Raw genomic sequence first — 19,885 nt, 5'->3', positions numbered from 1 at the left:
CTATTTTTTTCTATAAAAGAAATTGCAGTTTTATATTCCTGACCAACTGAACTTTTCAGTTTACAGTGATACTTTTAGGGTGCTGTGGTGCTTTGGCTCCTTTTTTTATGAAGCAGTGCAATATATTGCTTTCTGGTGACTGTTCCACAGAGGGAAAAAATAACTCATTATTGCTTCAGATAACTGAGTTCTCTTGAAGTGAAGTAGCGGAGGTCAGCAATTTCACATCAAAAACACTGGGCTCCAGTTCCTCAACAAATATTGGGTGAGTGAGGTTTTTTACTATTGGGACTGTTTGCAACTCAGAGATGTTTATGGGCCTCAGATTATCAATTCATATTTTCAGAAACTTATTAATTCCCATAAAACCATTTCTATCAGTCCCTAACAAGTAGTTATGAGACCTGAACTACTTTTCTGGCATCTAATGAGTAATGATTTAAAATAGAATTTTCATGTTCTGAGTGTCTCTTGAATTGTTCCCCTTGAAATTCAAAAAATCCATTCTCATATTTTCTTGTTATTATTGAAACAATAAAACTAATATTTCATGTAGTTCTTCAGAAATGACAGGGGGTTTTGTAGTCTGGTGCTTTTTTTTAACTCCTCTGGGGCATTTATCATTAAAATACAATCTTATATTCCAAGAACTTAGTTATGATTAATTTCAGCTGCAAGACTGAGCATACAGTACTTCCACAGCCAGATCTCAAGTGTCTAAAAAATGAGCTTTAAAATCTAAGGAAGACAATGATCAACCAAACATTTTTATGATAAATTATTTACTTGGCATCTGTAGTAGCATCTGGGTAGAAGGCAGTTATCTAGGACACCTTTTTACTCCCTTAACCTGTTTTTCCTTCACATTCAATGCATCTTCCGCCTCCTACAATACATGACAGGTTTCCTAGGAACAAAAGACTATTGTACAACATGAATTAGTCTTGTTGTCCATGGGGAATCCTTTGGAAAAATAGTAAAGGAGCACTTACTGTTACTACTGGGGGCAAATAAGAGTTTTGACTTGACTCTAGAAGTTTCTAATGGACTGTTTTTATTAGATTTCCTTGGCTGTACCTCTTGGAGTCCTTGTGAGGTAAAATTCCTGTAATCTCTGGAGAAGTGCATGACAGAGAAAGAGAAGTGCTGTTAAGGTGGAATGTGCAGAAGAAGGAACTGATGAAGTTTACTGACCTAGTCTTAGTAACGCTGTGCAAACATTTTTTATTTCTTAGATGGGGGGACCAGAATATGAACATTTGGATGAATTTTGGCATGAGAAGAAAAAGACCAGCCCTTGATGTAAAGGACTTGTGTTACAAATGCCTTTGCCCCAGCAGGAAGGCTCTGACAGTTCTCAGTACAATGGCTAGAAAATCTTACAAGCATGAAGTGTTTTGTTCTGTGAAAAAGTTGAGTAATTTTAAACTGAAATAAAAACAACAGAAGGACTGGGGAATGTTGAAATGAATGGTTAGTATTAGTGAAATTATAAGTAACCAAAATGTGGGTCTTATCCACTGTCAATCAACTTTAAATAGAGGCAGTATTATCACTGAAATCTATTGTGTGAATGGGAAGAATGTTAAAGCAGTTGACATAAATAATTTTCAAATAAGACCATGTGCTTATAAGCCAGGAATAGATTTTCTTTTTCAAAACAGCTATAGCAGTCTGAGTTATTTAGAGAGAAAAGTCCTTCTACAGAGCTTCTGGTATTTTCTCCAGCTTTTAGAGGGGAAAAATCCAAATGAAACTGGTGTGGAAGAAAGGTTTAGGCTGTCACTCTTAAGGATGAAAGTGAAAATTCAGTTCTGCAAATATGTGAGTGCACATGCCTTTGAACTCATGTGCAGTTCCATTTATTTATCTGAACAAAGCTGTACTGTTTTTCACAATCAAGGCCTCCATCTGCAAAATACAATTTCTTTCTGTGCAACTGAGTTCCACATGAACTCATGAGTGTTGGTTACCTTATGAGATAGTAATGAAGGTCCAAAGAGTTTTCCCCTCATGTGAATTCCCATTAAAAAAAAATCTTATCTACTCAAGTTACTGGTTTTAGGTATCTGTTCAGAGATAAGGAAATAAAGTAGACAAACACAGGCTCTAAACCCAGAAAGGTTTTCTTATTCTCCTTCTGTTGTCATTTTTTCCCTCAAGTCTAAAATTTATTACTTCCTGACTGTCCATATACAGCTCCAGAGAGCCACTAACCTCACCTTGAAAACTTGAATAGCCTGATGAATATAACAATACTGAAAAATACTTTTTCACTATATAATATTGTGAAAAATATAATTACATATATATGCATTTGCATAAAATTGCACATATTAGCACATACATAAGCTAAGAAGTACAGTATGTAAAGCTTCTCATTTTCTTAAATTACAGCAATTATTAGGAACAGTTTGTCAAACTTTTTGAGAATCAGAGAAAGAAAAACTATTATAAACAAAGTCTGCAGCATGAAGAAATTTATTTATTTAAAATTTTTAATGGATTATGTTTTCCAGGCACTACCTGATGGATTGTGTTTCTGAATTCTTCCGTTCATATCACTGAATGCTTATCTGTCAGCAAATTTTGGCTTTTGAATTTTCTTGTCTGACTGGTAGAAGTTAAATTGCTCACTAAGAATTTAATCTTGAAATGTGACTTACTGTCTGTGTCCATACAATTAGATTTAGAGGAGGGTGTTCAAAATGTTCCACCGTACCCCTCAAGCACCTTGGTCTTTGACACAATAAGTAGCAATCATTGTTTCATAGAAACAGATAAAAAAATCAATTACTGGAAATTTTCAAAATATTGATCAGTAAACTGACAATAACAGAAGTTTGAATATTTTAAGCATTTGGGCTGGAGGTACTTTTCCACTGTCATTTTCTCCCACAGCCCAAATGCAGGAATTAGGGAGCCCTTCCTATTCAGCTGGGTGTGGGTGAGGCTTCTGAGGCCAAAAACCTTTGAGGTGGTTGTGCAACATTTCTTAGATATTCTCCCTCAGGCAGAAATTTTCCAGAAGGATCAGCGAGGTTGCTGGTAACTGACACTACCAACTATAGACAGTAAGAGGAAGACAGATGGGGATGGACAGCTGCTTGGTAGATAGATTTTTCTGCTACAGCCAGGGCAGTTGATGAGAGAAATCTGGGTAAATGGTGCAAAAGGAATGATAAATTAAATTGTGTCTCAACAAGAATGTCTTTCAGAGCTCTTCTTTTCAATGCCAACATAAAATGCTTACAGTTATTAAGACACTGGTAACATTCTCCATGCATACCTCAAAAGCAGAGTTTATATCTATGATGAAATATTCATCAGTTTGATTTTCTGTGAATGCAGAGCTGCCACCTACAGCTCTACTATTTTACAGGAATAGTCATCTGTCTGATTTCGTGTGAATATGCAACTTCTCTGCAGGCACCTCAGGATGGTAACTCAACTGATTTCTCCAGTCTCAGAGTCCTTCCATTCATCTCAAAAGCAGAAATAGTTTCTCTACATTCTTCCTTCATCCCTTGATGACTGATGAAAAGGCAGGTCTTTAAAGGGTCTACTTCCTGGTGATCCCAAAGATGTTCAGCCTTTGTGGGACCTGCAGCTTGCTATGAGGCTCTATATTAATTATTCAGACTGTTACCTAGCATAGCATGCCAGGGCCACCACCTCCAAAAAGGATTGACAGCTGTGGCAGAGCTGTATGGGACACCCACAGCCATGGAGACCAGGTGGAACACACGAAAGATCCCAAATGCTCTCAAGAGTGTGTGTGTGTGTGTGTGTGTGTGTGTGTGTGTGTGTGTGTGTGGATAAATGGAGCTCTGAAATCCTCACATACCTGAAGGACTGGACATTCTTCTGGGATCTCTCTCACCTGAAGTTTCTTAGCTGACTAGATATCTGAGCAGTTTCTGGGATGTTTCAGTGTTGGCTGCTGCAGTATGACATGACACCTTTTATTTATGCTCTGAATACACGTGACTTGAACAGAATGCAGCAGTGCTGTGATTGCTGTCCTTTGCTTTGACTGTGAGATGCCTAATGTCTTCCTGCACCTCATGATGTACTGAAGGAATTTGCTTTTTTTTTTTTTTTTGTTTGTCTACACCGATTTCAAAATTATATTTCTTTAATGAAGTTAAACACCTCTTTATGATATGCTTTTTAAATAATTGGTAATAGTCCACCTGTAATGGCTGAGATTAGCATGAGCATTTGTTACATGGCACCTGGTCATCTTCCTCTGTCTGGTCCAACTGTCTGGTTTACTGTCAATAAACTGTATTCCCTTTTACCTTGACCATTTTATTGCTCAGAATACTCTCAAATTTTCTGAATTATTTTCTGCCTAGCAATTTGAAATATCATGCAGTCAAACACTGCTATAGGTTAACCTTCCTTATTGTCAGCATCACTTGACTTCCAGAATCTTTCAAGTACTGCATCCACCTTCTCTCCACCAACCCCAATTGATGTAGAGTAGGTTGTTTCAGTCCCTGAATGAGGTTGTTCTATCTAGCATAATGAAGAATAGCCCTGGCTGGTGAGGGCTTATTTGAATAGTTGGTGTTAAGAATATATTTATAAGAAAAATCATCAGTGTGGGATGAATATTCCTTATGCAAATGGTAATCTCTTGGTCCTGGCCTTAGTAGTACTACAAAATACTATGGACTACAAGTCCCAAAGGAGGAACAACTTAGAGCAACCTGAGGCGTGTCTCAAACGATGTTCCTGCAAACTCTCTTCTGGGATGAACTGGTCTTACCCAAGGAAAATACTCAAAGAGCATTTTCATCAAGGAATTCCCAACTGGCCTAGTATTCAGAGCAATGCAAGAATCATGCTCAGACAGAACGAGCACTCAGAGTAGAGAGATGTTCTCATTAGACTTCGCTAGCACTGTGTGATATCTACCAGATTTCCATATCTGAGCTGACAGAGATGATTTAGAGTGCAAATAAACTATTAACATAATTAGATTAGACATACCATGGTGCAATTAGAATTGTCTCTGTCAGGCCATTCTTCATTAACAGAACTTATTCAGAACATACTGTCTGCTTCCTGCTTCTCCTAGACTAATTAGTTACGTGTATGAATGCTTGGATTGCTTAATTATTTTCACTTTTCACCATTAACATTTTGCTGAACTGGGACATAATGTCACTCAGAAAGAGGCTGTGGAATTGACTTGGGTCCAGCAGAGTTGGAATCCAGACATCCACCAGGCTGAAATGACAATAAGGGGAGGGAACACCTTAGAACACAGAAAACACACATGGAAGGAGTTAATAGATTTACTGTGAAAAGAGGAAGATTTCAGCAAAAATGCTGCTTGGAGACAGATCTTGCTGCTTACAAACAGAACTGAGAAAATGGATCCCAGATAAAGGAGGAAAATTACTGGGATCTGGGAGAAGGAAAATATGAGGGACAGGAGAGGAGCGCTTTTATGATTTTTTTTTCTTTTTAATAACAAGATGTTGTGCTCTTGTAGTTATCTTCTGATGTGATAATTCAAAGATCTCCACAGGCTTTGGCTTTCTAAGCCTTTAAATTAAACTTGATTACGCAGTAGACTTCTTGCTTTGGTTGGAAAAAAAAAGTAAATTTGAGGTCTGTTTGGGGAAAGAACCTCAAACAACCACATCTTTGGAGATGTCAGTTGAAATGTTTGTTAACCTTCCCTTTAGAAGGCAATTTGGGAATGAAAAATACCATTTCAAAACAAAAATAAAAGTTGACATTAAATGAAATGTCAAAACAGAGTGACTCAACATTTCTAACATATCTCCTTTTCTCAACAGTCTTCCACTGAAGCTATTTTCCAAATGTGGAATGAAGGCAATTTCCAGCTCCTTCCATCAGGACTGACATCATGCTACATTTATTTTATGACCCACTATTTGCCAACGCTTTTGGCCAGTGCTAGTCTTGTTTTTCTGTGAGGGAGGCTTACAAAATCACTTCTCCCAGTGCTTTGGTATAGTTCTACCTGCAGGAGAAGCTGCTTTCTCTGCCAAGATAACAGAAACTCAGGACAGGATGAAGCACAGTGCCCTCAGTGGACAATGCAGCTGTCTAGTTCAGATGAGCACTCTGGAAAGGGATTGTGTTGCAATATAACCAGAATGGACAGGGGGTTTTTCTTGATTTTTTTTTTTTTAGACTAAAAAGTGTGTTTTTCTGTTTAGCTGTGGTGAAAATGCTGGCATCATCTTTCATCTTAATGACTAAGTATTCAGGTATGCACTGTTACCCATTCTAATTTCCCCTCTGGCTTTTGACCTTTCCAGTAAACAAACCAGTTGGCATTTCCTTATTGAATCAGAAGGAAAAGAACAGTGTGGCAATGCACTTCTGGTCCCACCTGCATGTTTTTTGGATTTAAAAACCGCACAAAATGGTGATTAAGTAACCTTGTATCTTCCAACACACACCACTGAAGGTAGAATAATTAATTCCTTCAGTTTGTTTAATCATAATTCAGTTGTATCAGGTTTTTTCTCATAAGTAAAACCTGAACCCTTGATAATCTGGTGTGGCAAATGTTCTTAACTTCTATTTTATCTACCAGACAGACAAATCAGGACCTGTTCAGCTTGTCCCACCAGTCAGAATTTCAGATTTAAGAGTCTTTTTTTGGGCTTAATATATCATTTTGAGAAACTTGATCGTCTCAGTAATTCTGATAGCTGCATTGATATAAAGAAAATTATAATGAATTTCAGTGAATTTGAAGATTGAAGAAATATTCCCATGGTATGCTTGTAACAGGGAATATTCTGTTCTGTTGTATTCTACATTCAATATATCTCTCAATTCTATCTAATAAATTGATAACATTTATGAGGGTTTTTCTAATATAAAAGGATGGATTCATAGAAAACTTAAATGTGGTGCAAAGGGGCAGACTTAACATTTCATCAAGCAGTTTAATATATGATTGCTCAAGGTCTTTGGGCATGGATAAATTCTTTTAACATTCCATTGTAATTAAATTTAGTGCTAAATCAGAAATGACAGTTTGAGATATTTTTCACATTGCTTTTCTGTTCTTCTGTGAGTTCATCAGCTGCAGGAGATGATGTTCTTACTTTTTAAGCCTGACATTTCAGCATTAATTGTGCTGTTTGTTCGCAGCCCTTCTACAGGTAAGCTGCATGAAGTTTATGGAGTCTTCTCCTTCAAATACTTTAGTGGCTTGGTGGTTTCATTGTAGGATTTTGAGTGTAAACTGTGAGCTAAAGTGTAAAGCTAATTAGTAGAGATTTCCTCTGTATTTTTTCCACAATCTCTTCATTTCTAATAATTTAATGCCATGGTTTAGTTGATGAGGTGGTGTTAGATCAGAGGTTGTACTCAATGATCTCCAAGGTCTTTTCCAACCTAGTTAATTCTGTGATTCTCGGATTTTGATTGGACTTGAATATTGGATCTTCCACACTTAAAAATGCTGTTATTAGGGCTGCACTATCCAGATGGTAAGCAGATATTTTTAATGCAACTTTTAAAATGAGATCAGTAAATCAATTTCAAAGTGAGTTTTTTTGCAGCTGAAATTTGTTTGGAGCAGTCACCTCAAACAATACAATATATCTTTTATAATATATCCTGCATTAATTATTTATATAATTTTTGAGCATACCATTAGCTCATTGACTAGAAAGCAAAGAAATGAGAGGCTGACTGCACAGAAATCCTCCTTATTAAAATGTTTTCTTATAATATTCTTGGTTTAACTATCCATTGCCTGAAATGCACCCAAATTTATTTATTTATTTATTTCAATACATGTATATTCTTAAAGAATAAATGATATATACCTGCTTTTCTAATTTTCTTTATCTGACAGCTGGGATTATATTATCCCACAAGTTGAAGCACAACATAATTACAATTTCTATATAAATAGAAAATTTGTGTGGTCCTTGAGATGATTATGAGTAGCATATCCTTAAAAATAAAAATGACTGTAAGGGTTCTCTATAGAATATAGCCACTCCAATGTGAAATTGTTGTCTAAATGGACACAGTGAAAGATTTTGGAATTGGGTCAAGATTTTACCTGAAAAATGTGTTTGTAACGTGCTACTTCTGCCCTAACCCTGTAGTTAGTCAGAATGATGAAACTCTGTGGAAGAATTTTTCTTCTTTGAGGAACTTATTACTAGTATACTTTTCTGTATTTATAGTGCAGGTGTCTGAAGTGTTCCTGAGAAAAAAATATTATCTAATTCTAATTTTTTGATGATTTCTTTCCAGAAGGAAATAATTTATCTGGAATGTGTGAAAAGTGTCTCACAAGAAGTTATATTCTTTTCTTCCCTGGTAAATCTCTCTTAAAGCACTTAATCTTGTTTGTCCATGGGTATTAAATTCCTCTGTTAAGAAACTAATTGCTAAGAATACCCCAAAGGAAGCTTTGATTCCTCATTTTAAAATTTCAAAAGAAAACTTTTATCCAGAGAATAAGTACTTTGTGTTTGCACCTTTGTGGTTTTGATTCTTGTTTTTTTTCCTGTCACTATCAGTCTTGCTCAACTACAACTCTGTCATCAAAGTTAATTGCCCACTTGCTTTTCTGAAATCTAAATTCACCAGAGTTAGGCTTTACAAAGTCACCTTTAAAAGTTCATGCTTAGTAGCACTATTTCCAAATACCTAGCTGATTTTCAGTATTGGAAATAGAAACACATACGAATCACATTAAGAAGCCATTCTGGGACTTGCAGGATGCATCTACTTCCAGCAGCAGTACAGCCATTATTCTCTGGATGGATGCAGCTCTCTGTATAGTGAAGTTATTGTCTCTGGCTGACTTCCAGCAGAGGATCTCCATACGGAATGCATGCAAGGGGCAGGGTTCTGCATGTGGAACAAATGCAGTCCAAACCCCTTTGATTCTTGCTCTGTTTCAGACTAAGGTTTTGCATTAGAGGTTCTCTGCAATTCGTTTTCTCTCTGTTGGAAACAGCTGACATTGTTATCTATTTAGTAACAAATCGCCTTTTTGCTGATTTCTGCACCTCACCCAGTCTCACTGAGTATAGATATCAAATGTGGGAGGAAGAAACCCTCTTATTTCAAATCTTTTGAAATCTAGAGAACAGCACTGTAGCTACAAATCTTCACTAGTTACAGCATATCCTTCCTACAGAAATAACCTTCATCAGCACAAACTAAAAAGAGCAAGTTGGGTTCATGGAGCAGTATGTGGGAAATGTCTCATACACCTTTTTCATGTTAAAGATCCTGAGGCTCGCATTTGACATATTGCTGCCTTTAAAACTGTTACGCACTATGGGACTTTTCAGTGATAGGGAATAGTATCAGTTCAGCTTCAGGCAGCAAAGTTAACGAACTCCAGAGTAACACTTGAGATATGCAGAAACAGTGGTGGGGTACACTAACACATTCTGATGAATGCGCACCTTCTAAATTTGACATTATGACGTTAAACTGGAAAAAGCAGAAGAAAACTGCATCAGAGGAGTCATCTTGACCTTAAAAAACAATGAGACTATATTAATATTGAAGAAGCAAAGACAAATTTTGAGGAAATGAAAAAATACTTATACCAAAGGAATCCTCTTTATTTTTGGAATGGAATCGCAGAATGGTAGATTAGTCTAGCATCAAATTGGGTAAGTGAAGAACACAGTCATGAAGGACAAGATGAGTTTTAGCTTAAAGTCAAGAATGCTACACCAGTTGATTGTTTTTGCAAGTCAAGACAATTCTTAGTGCTGACACAAGTAAATCTTACCAGTAATACTTTTGTATCTATACCCCTCTAAACAAGCCTTATTGAGAAAACAACGTTATTTCTTTTCAGACAAATTATTAATGTCTCTGCAGAATTGAGCAGTACTTTGCCAAATCATCTTTTGCATAAGTAAGCTTGTTTGAAAGGTGTAAAATTAACTTTCCACTGGAATGAGAGAGAGAATTACAATGAAGCAAGAATATTATTTTGTTAATAATATGATTTTATTTTCAAAACCAGTGACAGTTCTATCTCATGTTTTGTCCCTAATTTGTTTACTCTCTAGAGCCTTTTGCAACATCTCTGAGAGGCATGCAGCACTGCTAAATCATACAGATGTGGTTAAGGGATGGAACTGAGAGCCATGAAGAGACACTTCTGACCAGCTTTGTCAGCACTGCTAAGCACCCACAGACTCATCAATGGCTCTTGCTCATGTTAGCTATGGTGCAACAAGGGATTGTTTCATTTTCAAACTGTGTATCAAAGCAGTACCTCAACCATCAGTGTGCCAGGATGGACCACGAGTGGAACTTACAGGGTACAAGGGCAGAGTCAGTGATGCTCTCAAACTAATATGAAATAGAGTTAAATGCTGAGGCTCTGAGACAGCAATTTGCTAATTAGTGGTGCTGCTGAAGTTCTGTATAATCGCTTCAACACTCAGAGGAGTGAAATGTACCTGGAGTACAAAGGTATAGTTCAGTGAGCACACTCATTACCATTGTGCTCTGACACACAGATCAAAGACTTTTGCATCTAGAGATGCAAGCTGCCATTGAAGTCCATACTAAAAACCTGCTTGATCATGTGCAACTGATTATATTATGTGTTTCACGTCTTTGAGGAGTGCATGTCAGGACCAAGCTTGCTCAGTGTTTAATGGTATCATGATATGAATAGTTGCTGTAGTACTGAAGTCAGCAACATTAGGACTTCTAAGCAGCATCAAAGAAAAAGCTATATTATAACAACAGAGAATACCTATGGTTTTGCATTCCACCCATCCACACAACAAAATCAAGCTTATGTAGTAATATCACATGCATTATTGCCTAAAAAATTGAATTTGAGTAGTTTCTTCTATGTATTTATCATATATTTATCCTATTTGTGTGCAAAAATGACCTTGGCATTTTGAAATTAAAGAAAACTTAGTAAGCATAAAATGCATCAAAAGTGTGTACAGTAGTGTGTTACAGCTTCAGCAGCAGTAACTGGGCTAAGTCCAATTACAGGTCCTATAGGAAATAAAGATGGTGTTTTATTAGACTTAAGCTCTTGTCTTACTCAGCACCATGTTTTAGGAAAGAAACAGAATTAAGTAATCTACTTACTTCCCAGGATTTCTTCATTACCAGAGACCCCTATGGAAGCTGTCTGGAATATTAAACAGAATTTTTTTTAACAGTTAAACAAACTAATCAAAAATGATGTTTGGAAAAGTATCCTTTGCTCTCAATTATTTAAATTTTCTGTCCTAGAGTCTGCATGTGTCTAAGAGAATGAAATGACAACTCTTCCTAAATTCCTGAATTAGTCCTAGTTACCAAAGGTCCAGTCAGGTGAAGGTTTATTTCAAGGCCAACTATTAAATCACCTTCTATCCTCTCTTTCCTGGTCCATACCTCTCCTTCTTTAGCACTTCAAGACTGAGTTTACTCCCATGTAGTCTACCCTTACTCTCAGGCTATGCCCACACCAGACTTGTGCCAGTAAGTGTGGCCATCTGGCCCAGAAGGTTCCAGTTCATGGGTTGTGAAGCCCTGCCAGACTGTTCTCTCATCTATGGTTTATATGGCATTTTAGGAATTGGGGTTTATATATTTTACTAAATGTGCTTAATTGTTTAAATTCTCAGAGCAATTGAGATGGACATGGATGATTATCATCTTTCTTGCCTTTGGAGAAAGCTCCTGTTTCTATGATTTCAGCTGAAGGAAGGGTTCACCTTGCAAGCCCACAAACTCATGATTCCTTTAGGAGAACAGCTGCCTAAATACCACTCCTGAGCTCTGTGTTTCAGCAGCTCTAGGGCTGAGCCCCTCAGCAGGCACCAGCCCTGAGCCCCTTGTTCAGCCTGAGGAAGTTTCTTTCCATGCTGCATTGGCCCCTATAAGGCCCACCTAATTGTTTTACATTTTTCAGTCACAAATTCATCCCAGTATTTCCTGCCTGGCCACAAAGGAGGCAGGCCCAGAGTGAGTTGTGTCTCATTTGGTGATGCTCTTGACGAGGAACAGCCTGCTCAGGGCCAGGCATTTTGGTGCAGGCCCAATGTCCTGGCAGCATCCATAGGGAGAGGATGTGCAGGCAGAGGGAGGGCAGCGTCTGACAGCCCAGGGGGGCACATGTGCCTCAGTTAGTGTGCTCTGGAAACTTCAGAGTGATCCCTAAGGCAGTCCTGCAATTCCCAGAGATGATGCCTCCTGGGGTGAAATGCTTTCCTCTTACAGAAGTAACAGAGAGCTCCTTTTCCTTTCAACATTATGGCTCTGAGACTATCCTGTGTGAATACTTCCACAAGGAGTAAAACATGGATACCCTTTGTCCTGGCCCTGGGCAGACCTTTAGGCAGCTCAGTAATGTGAAGTTGCCAGCATGTAGTTTGTATCACCTGTGAAAATCCTGTTGCAGAACTGATTTCAGAAGGGGCTGGTAAATGACTTTGAGGTGTTCAGTCAATTGTGACATATACTTACCCAGTGACAGCAGAAATAGAAAGCTGATGAGCTGTGCTTAGGCTGAATCTGCTGAGCTCACACAATAACAAGAAAGAAATCTCAACCCCGTCAGGAAAGGATTATGTCAGGAAGCTATGGCTCCTATTTTATGTTTTATTTTTGCATATAATCCTGTGAAAACCTCCTACCCTAGCAACAAATGTCACTTATTAGAATCAGTATGCTTCTATTTCCACCTATGAACAGCATAAAAATGCCACAATGACACACTGAGCTCTAATATCTGCTGCAAGCAAGCAGAGTGGTGTGTGCCTTTGAAGTCACAAATACCAGTAATTTATCTGTCATTCCTCGCTCTTCATTATGAATGCATCTATCAGCATCTGCAAGCTGCCTAGAGGTTACCTCTTAAAACATGCCCAATTCCCACGGGGATAACCCAGTTTTGGTTCTGAAAGAGCAAGAGCAGCATGGCTTATGGTCCAGGCAGGGCATGGTGCTGAGCTTTGCCATAGATCTGCTCTGCTGAGAGGGGCTGTTCTGCCATGCACTGTGTGCCTTGCAAATGCAGGACTGCACATGTAAGAGCTCTTCACCTCCATGTCCCAGAAACCTGATCCTTCTGCTGAGCAGCTGCGACCAATCTTTGCTTTCAGTGTCAGTGAAGAGTTTAGGGGAAGATACCTGAGTGTAACAGGGGAGGAGAGTAACTGGGGAATGCTTTTTGTGAGCATAGTTTCTGTCTAAGTCTGGTGTAGTACAATCAGCACAGGGCAACTGCATTTTCTCTAGTATTGAAAATTTTCAGTTAAAGTATTTTCCTAGTGCTTGAAGAAAGAACAGGTAAAATGCCCAGGTGAAGGTGCTTTTACTACCCAGACAAGGTATTTTTCTTCCTCTTTTGCCTGTGGCCTGACAGTCTCCTTCCGTCCTCATCCATTATCATCTCTTCCCCTAATGCTCTCACAGTTGTGTATAGCATCAACTTTGTCACCCTTCCCTCTGCATGTGTCAAGTGCTTTCAAAGACTTCTTAACCCTTTCTCTCCTGAGCATTATTCTGTGGGAAAGCAGGTTAGTGACAGAGAATCACACAGTGATGCTTCAAATTAAAAGGTTTTCCCTTTCTGCCTAATAAATATTCAGTGACAAACCAAGGATTAAGGAAGTTGATACACAAAGATGGAGCTAAGCTGAAGTGTTGGATAAAAATAATTTTACCATTAGAAGGGTAAAGTACTGAATTTACAATATTTAGTTGTATCCATAAGGGATTGCACGATTTCTACAATGTCAGGATTGAGACTTCTGTAGAATAATTAAACTTCACTCACAGAGAGTAATTTCCTATTTAGCATATTTTCTCCATCTGTATTATGGCCATTTTACCTCCAGTAATTATGATTTCCACTATTTATAAAACAGATTAATATGCCAAGAGACATATTCATGCCAATCATGCATTTCTTAAAGCAGTATAAAATTGATTATTTACTAAAAGTGCATGCATTTATGCAATTAATTTCCTGTGAATATTCTGTATAAATAACTTGTAGAGTGGCTGTTCATTGACCTTTAAAAAGCTGAATTCAGTCTCAGACCAACATCCCTGAAGACTGAACTAATTGATATAGACCTAAACCCAAATAAACATCAGAATAAGTAGACATTGAGATGATTTACTGCTATGGTCAAAGCTAGATGAAAATTTCAGTGTGTGGAAAAGAGAGTTAAGATAAAACAGTTTTAAGCTGTTGCTTGAAATTATTGGAGTAAATTAAAACAAAGTAGACTATTCTTAGGTACTAGTTTCAGTTTAGCTAGGTTCAATTGTGATAGAAAATTATGGCTTTAATAAGCAGTCCTAAATGATTCAGTAATTTGTTTCCATTCCTGGTGAACATTTGTCTGTTGACTGACACTTTTACTGACTATCTCAGACAAGACCAAGGTTTGAGTGAACTCTAGAGACTGAGCTATATCATTATCAGAGATTCCTTCAGTCAAAATTAAGATAAATTTCAGATTTAGAAGAGAGATAAATTTCAGTTTTCCCATTTAAAAATGAGAACAATTTTTTTTCTGAATCAGTGTGACTGATCTGGCCCTAGCAATGGCCAGGATATATGACAAACCCAGCTTTTAGCAGAAAGCATTGGTGTCAATGGCCTGAAATATTTCTTTTGAAGCATCATGGATTCACTGAGCCCTCAACAAATCCAGGGCAAGGTCTGGAGATCCAGCTTGCTATGACTGCCTTGTAAATTAAGCAGATCCAGGAACCTTTTATGGCATTAAGGCAAACTCAGATCATTTTATACCTCATCCTGAAGAGAGTATAATTGTTCCCTTAATGAGACCTTTCAGGAACTGTACTTACCTTGTACTTACCTGGTAAATGTTTGGGGAGGTGCCAGTTAGAATTAAAAGATTACCATGAATGTCTCCAACAGTTTATCAGTACAAACATGTGTGGTCCTGCAGCACTGGCTGACGCTGCTTCATTCGCTGTTAGGGACACAGTCTTGGCCTACAGGAGGCATCATGGTGCTGCTTCAGCACACAGGTGGATTTTTGGGCCAAGCAGCTTCAAGTCAGGCTCCTGTGATGGGTTCAGCAGGCCAGAGGCTCGAGGATCTGCCCAGGTCATGAGCTGACCCTGTGTGCAGAATAGATGCTTATTTCTGACTCCCTTGGCCTGGACTCCCTTTGCAGACAGCTGAGCTCTCAGAGCACGAGTCACCCAAACTGCCTGGGCCTTGCAGCCCCTCCAACACTGCCTGCAAACCAAGAGTGGGTGACCACCAGCGCCTGAACTGGGATGCCATGATTGCTGCTCTGGGTCCTGTGGTTTTTGAGCAGCAGCTGAGATCAGGAGGTCATCCAGTTCACAGGAAGGTTGGGAAGGTTTCTATTTCATGTGGATGTCAGAATTAAACTGGCTCTTGAGAAAAGTGAAGTTTTATGTTGTTGGCAGGTAAAGGTTAAAAGCTGAAGAATAGCAAAGAGGGTGGCAGAATTGCTCAAGTGACCTTGTAGCTGGGAATACCAGGGATTGGAGAATATCAGTGAAGGAAACCTACCTGGAAGTGGAAATGCCTACAGGTATTTATCCTTTGTCTGTTTTGAGAAGCAGGATCTCTGTGCGGAGATAACAGAGGTGTTCACAGAGACTCGAAGGCTCTCTCATGGACCTGCTTGAGCTCCCTGTCCTGGGAGAGAGCTCAAAGCTCAGAGGTCATAAAAGGCACATGGGAGGTCACAGCGTGCTGGTAAACTCCCTGTCCATGGGCCCTTGATAAATGGTGGCAAACAGCAGCCCTGCTGCCTGCCAGGACTGGGCTGATGGCGCTGGCATCCCCACTGGAGTGCCTCTGCTGCCTGTGGGATCCTCCAGTTAGCAAGGCAAGGAAACAAATTTACACTTTTCCTTTCAGCCGTGGTTTTGGGGTTGTTCTGGCAGCCCGGTATGTGTCAATTCACACATATGTGAAGTAGAACTCCAACTTTTAAGACAGAACTATATCACATCTTTGTAGAGATAATAGGTAATCATAGCATCAGACTGGAGGTTAAGTCTTGTTTGTCTTTCATCAACCAGTCCTTGAAACAACTAGTACTTCAGAAGTAAAAACAATACGATTATTTTAATAAGGGTCTGCTCCTTGATCTCTATATCTGTTGCCCTACTGTTCTAATATTTTAATTTCAGTGTGGTTTCATACCCGATACTGACCTTCTATGAAGGATTTTGCACTTGTTTTTGAAATAGTACAGCATCAAATAAAATTAATTTAGCAGTGGTTAACATTATAGGTGAATTTAGATATTTAGCACCAGTTTATTCAAAGAACACATAGAGCTGGACCAGGTGTCCAGAAACCAGGAATGTCACTATGGTAATTATTTTTTATCATATCTGCAGAGTTCAGAAGTCAATCTAAGCATTCTACAGGACAGTCTTATTGTCAAGAAATCAAAAATGTTCTCAATGACATTAGATGTAAGAGTAGTATTTACAGTTATAAAAAACAAATTGTAAACCTGTTTAAATCTCATGCCTGACAGCTAAAATTTGCCAGGAATAAATGATAACAGGTGAAGGGTGGGTTATTTCACATTTGTGTCTCAGGGAAATTATGCACATCCAGTTCAAACTTCTAGTACATTTGGAGATAGGATACCGAAGGTTAATTTCGCCCTGTACACATTCACATTTGCCTTCATTCTGGATATCATGTGCACTCTACTCCCCTCATCTCAGAAAGGATGTGCTAAAACTGGTGCAGGCTCAGAGAAGGGTGACAAGCACAATGAAATGTGTGGTCTCTCATATAAGGAATAATTGAGCTGGCTGGGTCTTCTCAAAATGGAAGAGATTACTTAGGATGCAAAAGATAACTGCAAAATTGTGAATGGATTAAAGTGGGAAGAGAAAGATTATTTTGTCCAATAAAAATACAGAAAAAACCACAACTTCTAGGGATGCCTAAAGATTTTTTTCTGTTTATGTATTTTTCATATATTCATAGCTCTGTAGAATACCCTTGGCATAGTTATGTAGCTCCCAATAATTTTCCTACCCTTTTTCACTGTGTCTGTGCTCGAGGACACCCTTCAGGGTTGTGAACTTCATGTGGGAAATGATGCACAGCCCACCAGCCAGGCATTTCCCAACACGTTCTACAGGCCCTATCCATTGGGAGGAAAGGCAGTGACAGGGGCGGTCCCCTTGTTCCCATTCTCTGCTCTGTTACTTGGGAATTCCCCCTGTCAGATGTTGGCATGGCATTGATCTTTGGGCTGCAGTTTGTTCCCCAGGGGAAAAGCCTGTTTTCCAGGCCAGGATCTTAAAACAAAGGTTCTCCAAGCAATGTTGAGTAGTCCTGGATTTTTTCCTTCAGCAGGAACTTTAGATTTTTCCATCTTGTGTAATCAGCAAGGGACACTCCTCCCATGTCTCCTTCCTGAGCTGGGATTAAGTAAACTTTCAGGCAACACTTGAACACTTGGGTTCAAAGCAAGCAAAAGCAGCTGATGCTCCAGCCAACAGACAGTAGCCTTCACAATATTTGTGAATACTTGCAAAAGACCTTGTGAACACGAGAGCCTTGAATTAGTGTAAAGAATGATTGGAAAAGTACTTATGAAAGAGATCCATTGCAGTTTGCCAATGAGCCTATGCCAAGTTTAGGAAATACCCTGAATGAAATGAGTTTGAGTCTATGAGAAAATTAGGAAAGGATGTTAAAAATTTTCCTAGTTTTTACATCTTCCTAGTTATGTCCTTCAGCTAGGTAGATTCTTACTTTGGACCAGAAAATTCTTCTATTCTTATTCTGGGTTCAGTCACAAAGGATAATTGATATCTTTGTACAAACCTGTGGCTTCAAAACAACAAGTGGGACATGCATTGATTCTTACTACAATTAAAAAAAGTTGACATAAGCAGAATGAAATACTTTTTAGTGATGCTTCTTGTCCCTACTGTTTCTCACACAGTGGATGGGGGCTGCAGCCACTGGTTATGGAATGTTGAAGAACACCTGAAGTGCAGGTAGGTCGGTGTGAGCTGCAGGGAGAGCTCTGCCTGGTGGGGGCTCAAGGCGAGTGACCTGGTGCCAATTCTGGTACAACAAAGGACACAGGAACCTGTGCCACCAGCCAGGTGACACAGCAGGAGCCAATGGCCTGGCTGGAAATCCCAGACTGTCATGTGCTGAGACTGTGGGGGTGTAAAAGGCCAAGGTCCCTCCCTGGAGACAGCCAGCTCACACTGTTCTGGTGCTGCACCATGATAAAATCACTCAAAGGAGGCAGAGGGGTCTGAGACTCTGCTCTGGGAAACCCAGGGCAGAGCAGGTCAGGAAAGCCTGTCTGGCTGTGAGAGTGGGGGGAGCTGGGGGTGAGCTTCAGCTCACTGGGGATGCTTATGCTAAAGGAGTCCTGGGCCCAGCAGTTAAAAACGTCTGGGGGTGGGATTGTGATGGCCAAAGTGCCTCCCAAATGGTCAGACAGGGAAGTTTCCTTAACTTCCTAACCAGCCCCTGATAACATTTACTATGAATAGTATACAGTTAGAGTTATCAGAGCCAGAGTTATGCCACAACCTCAAAGTGAAATCTGACACTGATTATTTTATATAACTTCATAAACTACCAGAGAGAATAGTCTTGGACTCGTTCCATGAAATAAGACAACATTGGCTTCAAAATACAGCAGTGTGTAGTTATTAAAACAAGCATTAGTCAAATAAAACTGGATTTTTTGCTTTGAAAAAATATCGGGTCTTATATCTGTGGATGAAAAACACTGTTTAAAAAGAAACATAATGGACCGTGCAGGAAAAAAAGAGAGAAAGGGGAAGTTTATTTCTGGTGTAGATGATTCAGTTCCAAATGTCTTTAGATAGTAAACTTATTGAACATCTTTAAACATGCCAGTATCTATCTTTGAATCCTTAGAAATTATCTGAGTAGACAGCTTAAGTGTCACTAACACCATTAGGGTTTTAACCATTATTAATTCAGCCATTTTAACTTCCCAGCAGCAAAATGCAGCTTTACTTATCAATTTTATTCTTAAAATGTTTCAAGAGGTTGCTGGTGCTAGCATATTTGAGTTTTACATGTGCCTCAGCATTTCTGCAGGTTAATAATGCCCTGAAGGCTACAGGATTTCCTTTTGGTTTCCAAAATTACATATGCATTATTGCAAATGAGTTCTGCCACAAAGGAATTCATAATGAAAACATCAGAGGGAATTAAAGTGCTTCTTATAATACTTGAGCTTACTCCATTAATCAGAGGGCAAAATGAATTGAGTCATTATGTTTCCAGACAGTATTAGGGCCCAAATGGGAAGCCCTGTCCCAGCTTCATATTTTTTTTTCACTGTAAGTATTTTTTGCTGGGGGAGTGGGTCAAGTCCAGGGGCAGCAAATCCATAGTGAGTAATTCAAGTCCCCGAGGAATGTTTTAATTCAAGTTTTAATCTTTATGCATAGAAACAGCAGGTCACTGTTAACTAGCAAGAGAGGCAGAAAGATTGAGAATGTACACAGTGCATTACCTTGAGAGGAGTGGGAAGAAGCGTGTCTTTAACTGTGGAATTTGACTTTCAAGAGCTGTTTTCTCACACCTGTACGCATGACTTGATTGGAAATTTGTTGATATCTGAAAGTTGTCTGGAAACCAACAGTCAGCACGATCTTTATAATAACAGTAATTGTGATTGTCAAGCAAATGAACAAAGCAGTGCCTTTAATTAAGCCAGCTGATCCACCTGGGACAAAACAGTCGATTTCAAATCTGAAGTCGGAGCAACAAACTTGGTATTTATTCAAGCCGTTAAAATGTGTAGTTCTGCCACTGCACTGTATATGTTCTATAGGGAGATTTGACTGCATTTTTATTCATTTC

Source organism: Melozone crissalis, unplaced genomic scaffold (assembly GCF_028551555.1).
Source record: "Melozone crissalis strain CALT ecotype California unplaced genomic scaffold, PUWL_Pcris_2 ptg000016l_1, whole genome shotgun sequence".
NCBI classification, from domain to species: Eukaryota; Metazoa; Chordata; class Aves; order Passeriformes; family Passerellidae; genus Melozone; species Melozone crissalis.
This window is presented reverse-complemented; position numbering follows the sequence as displayed.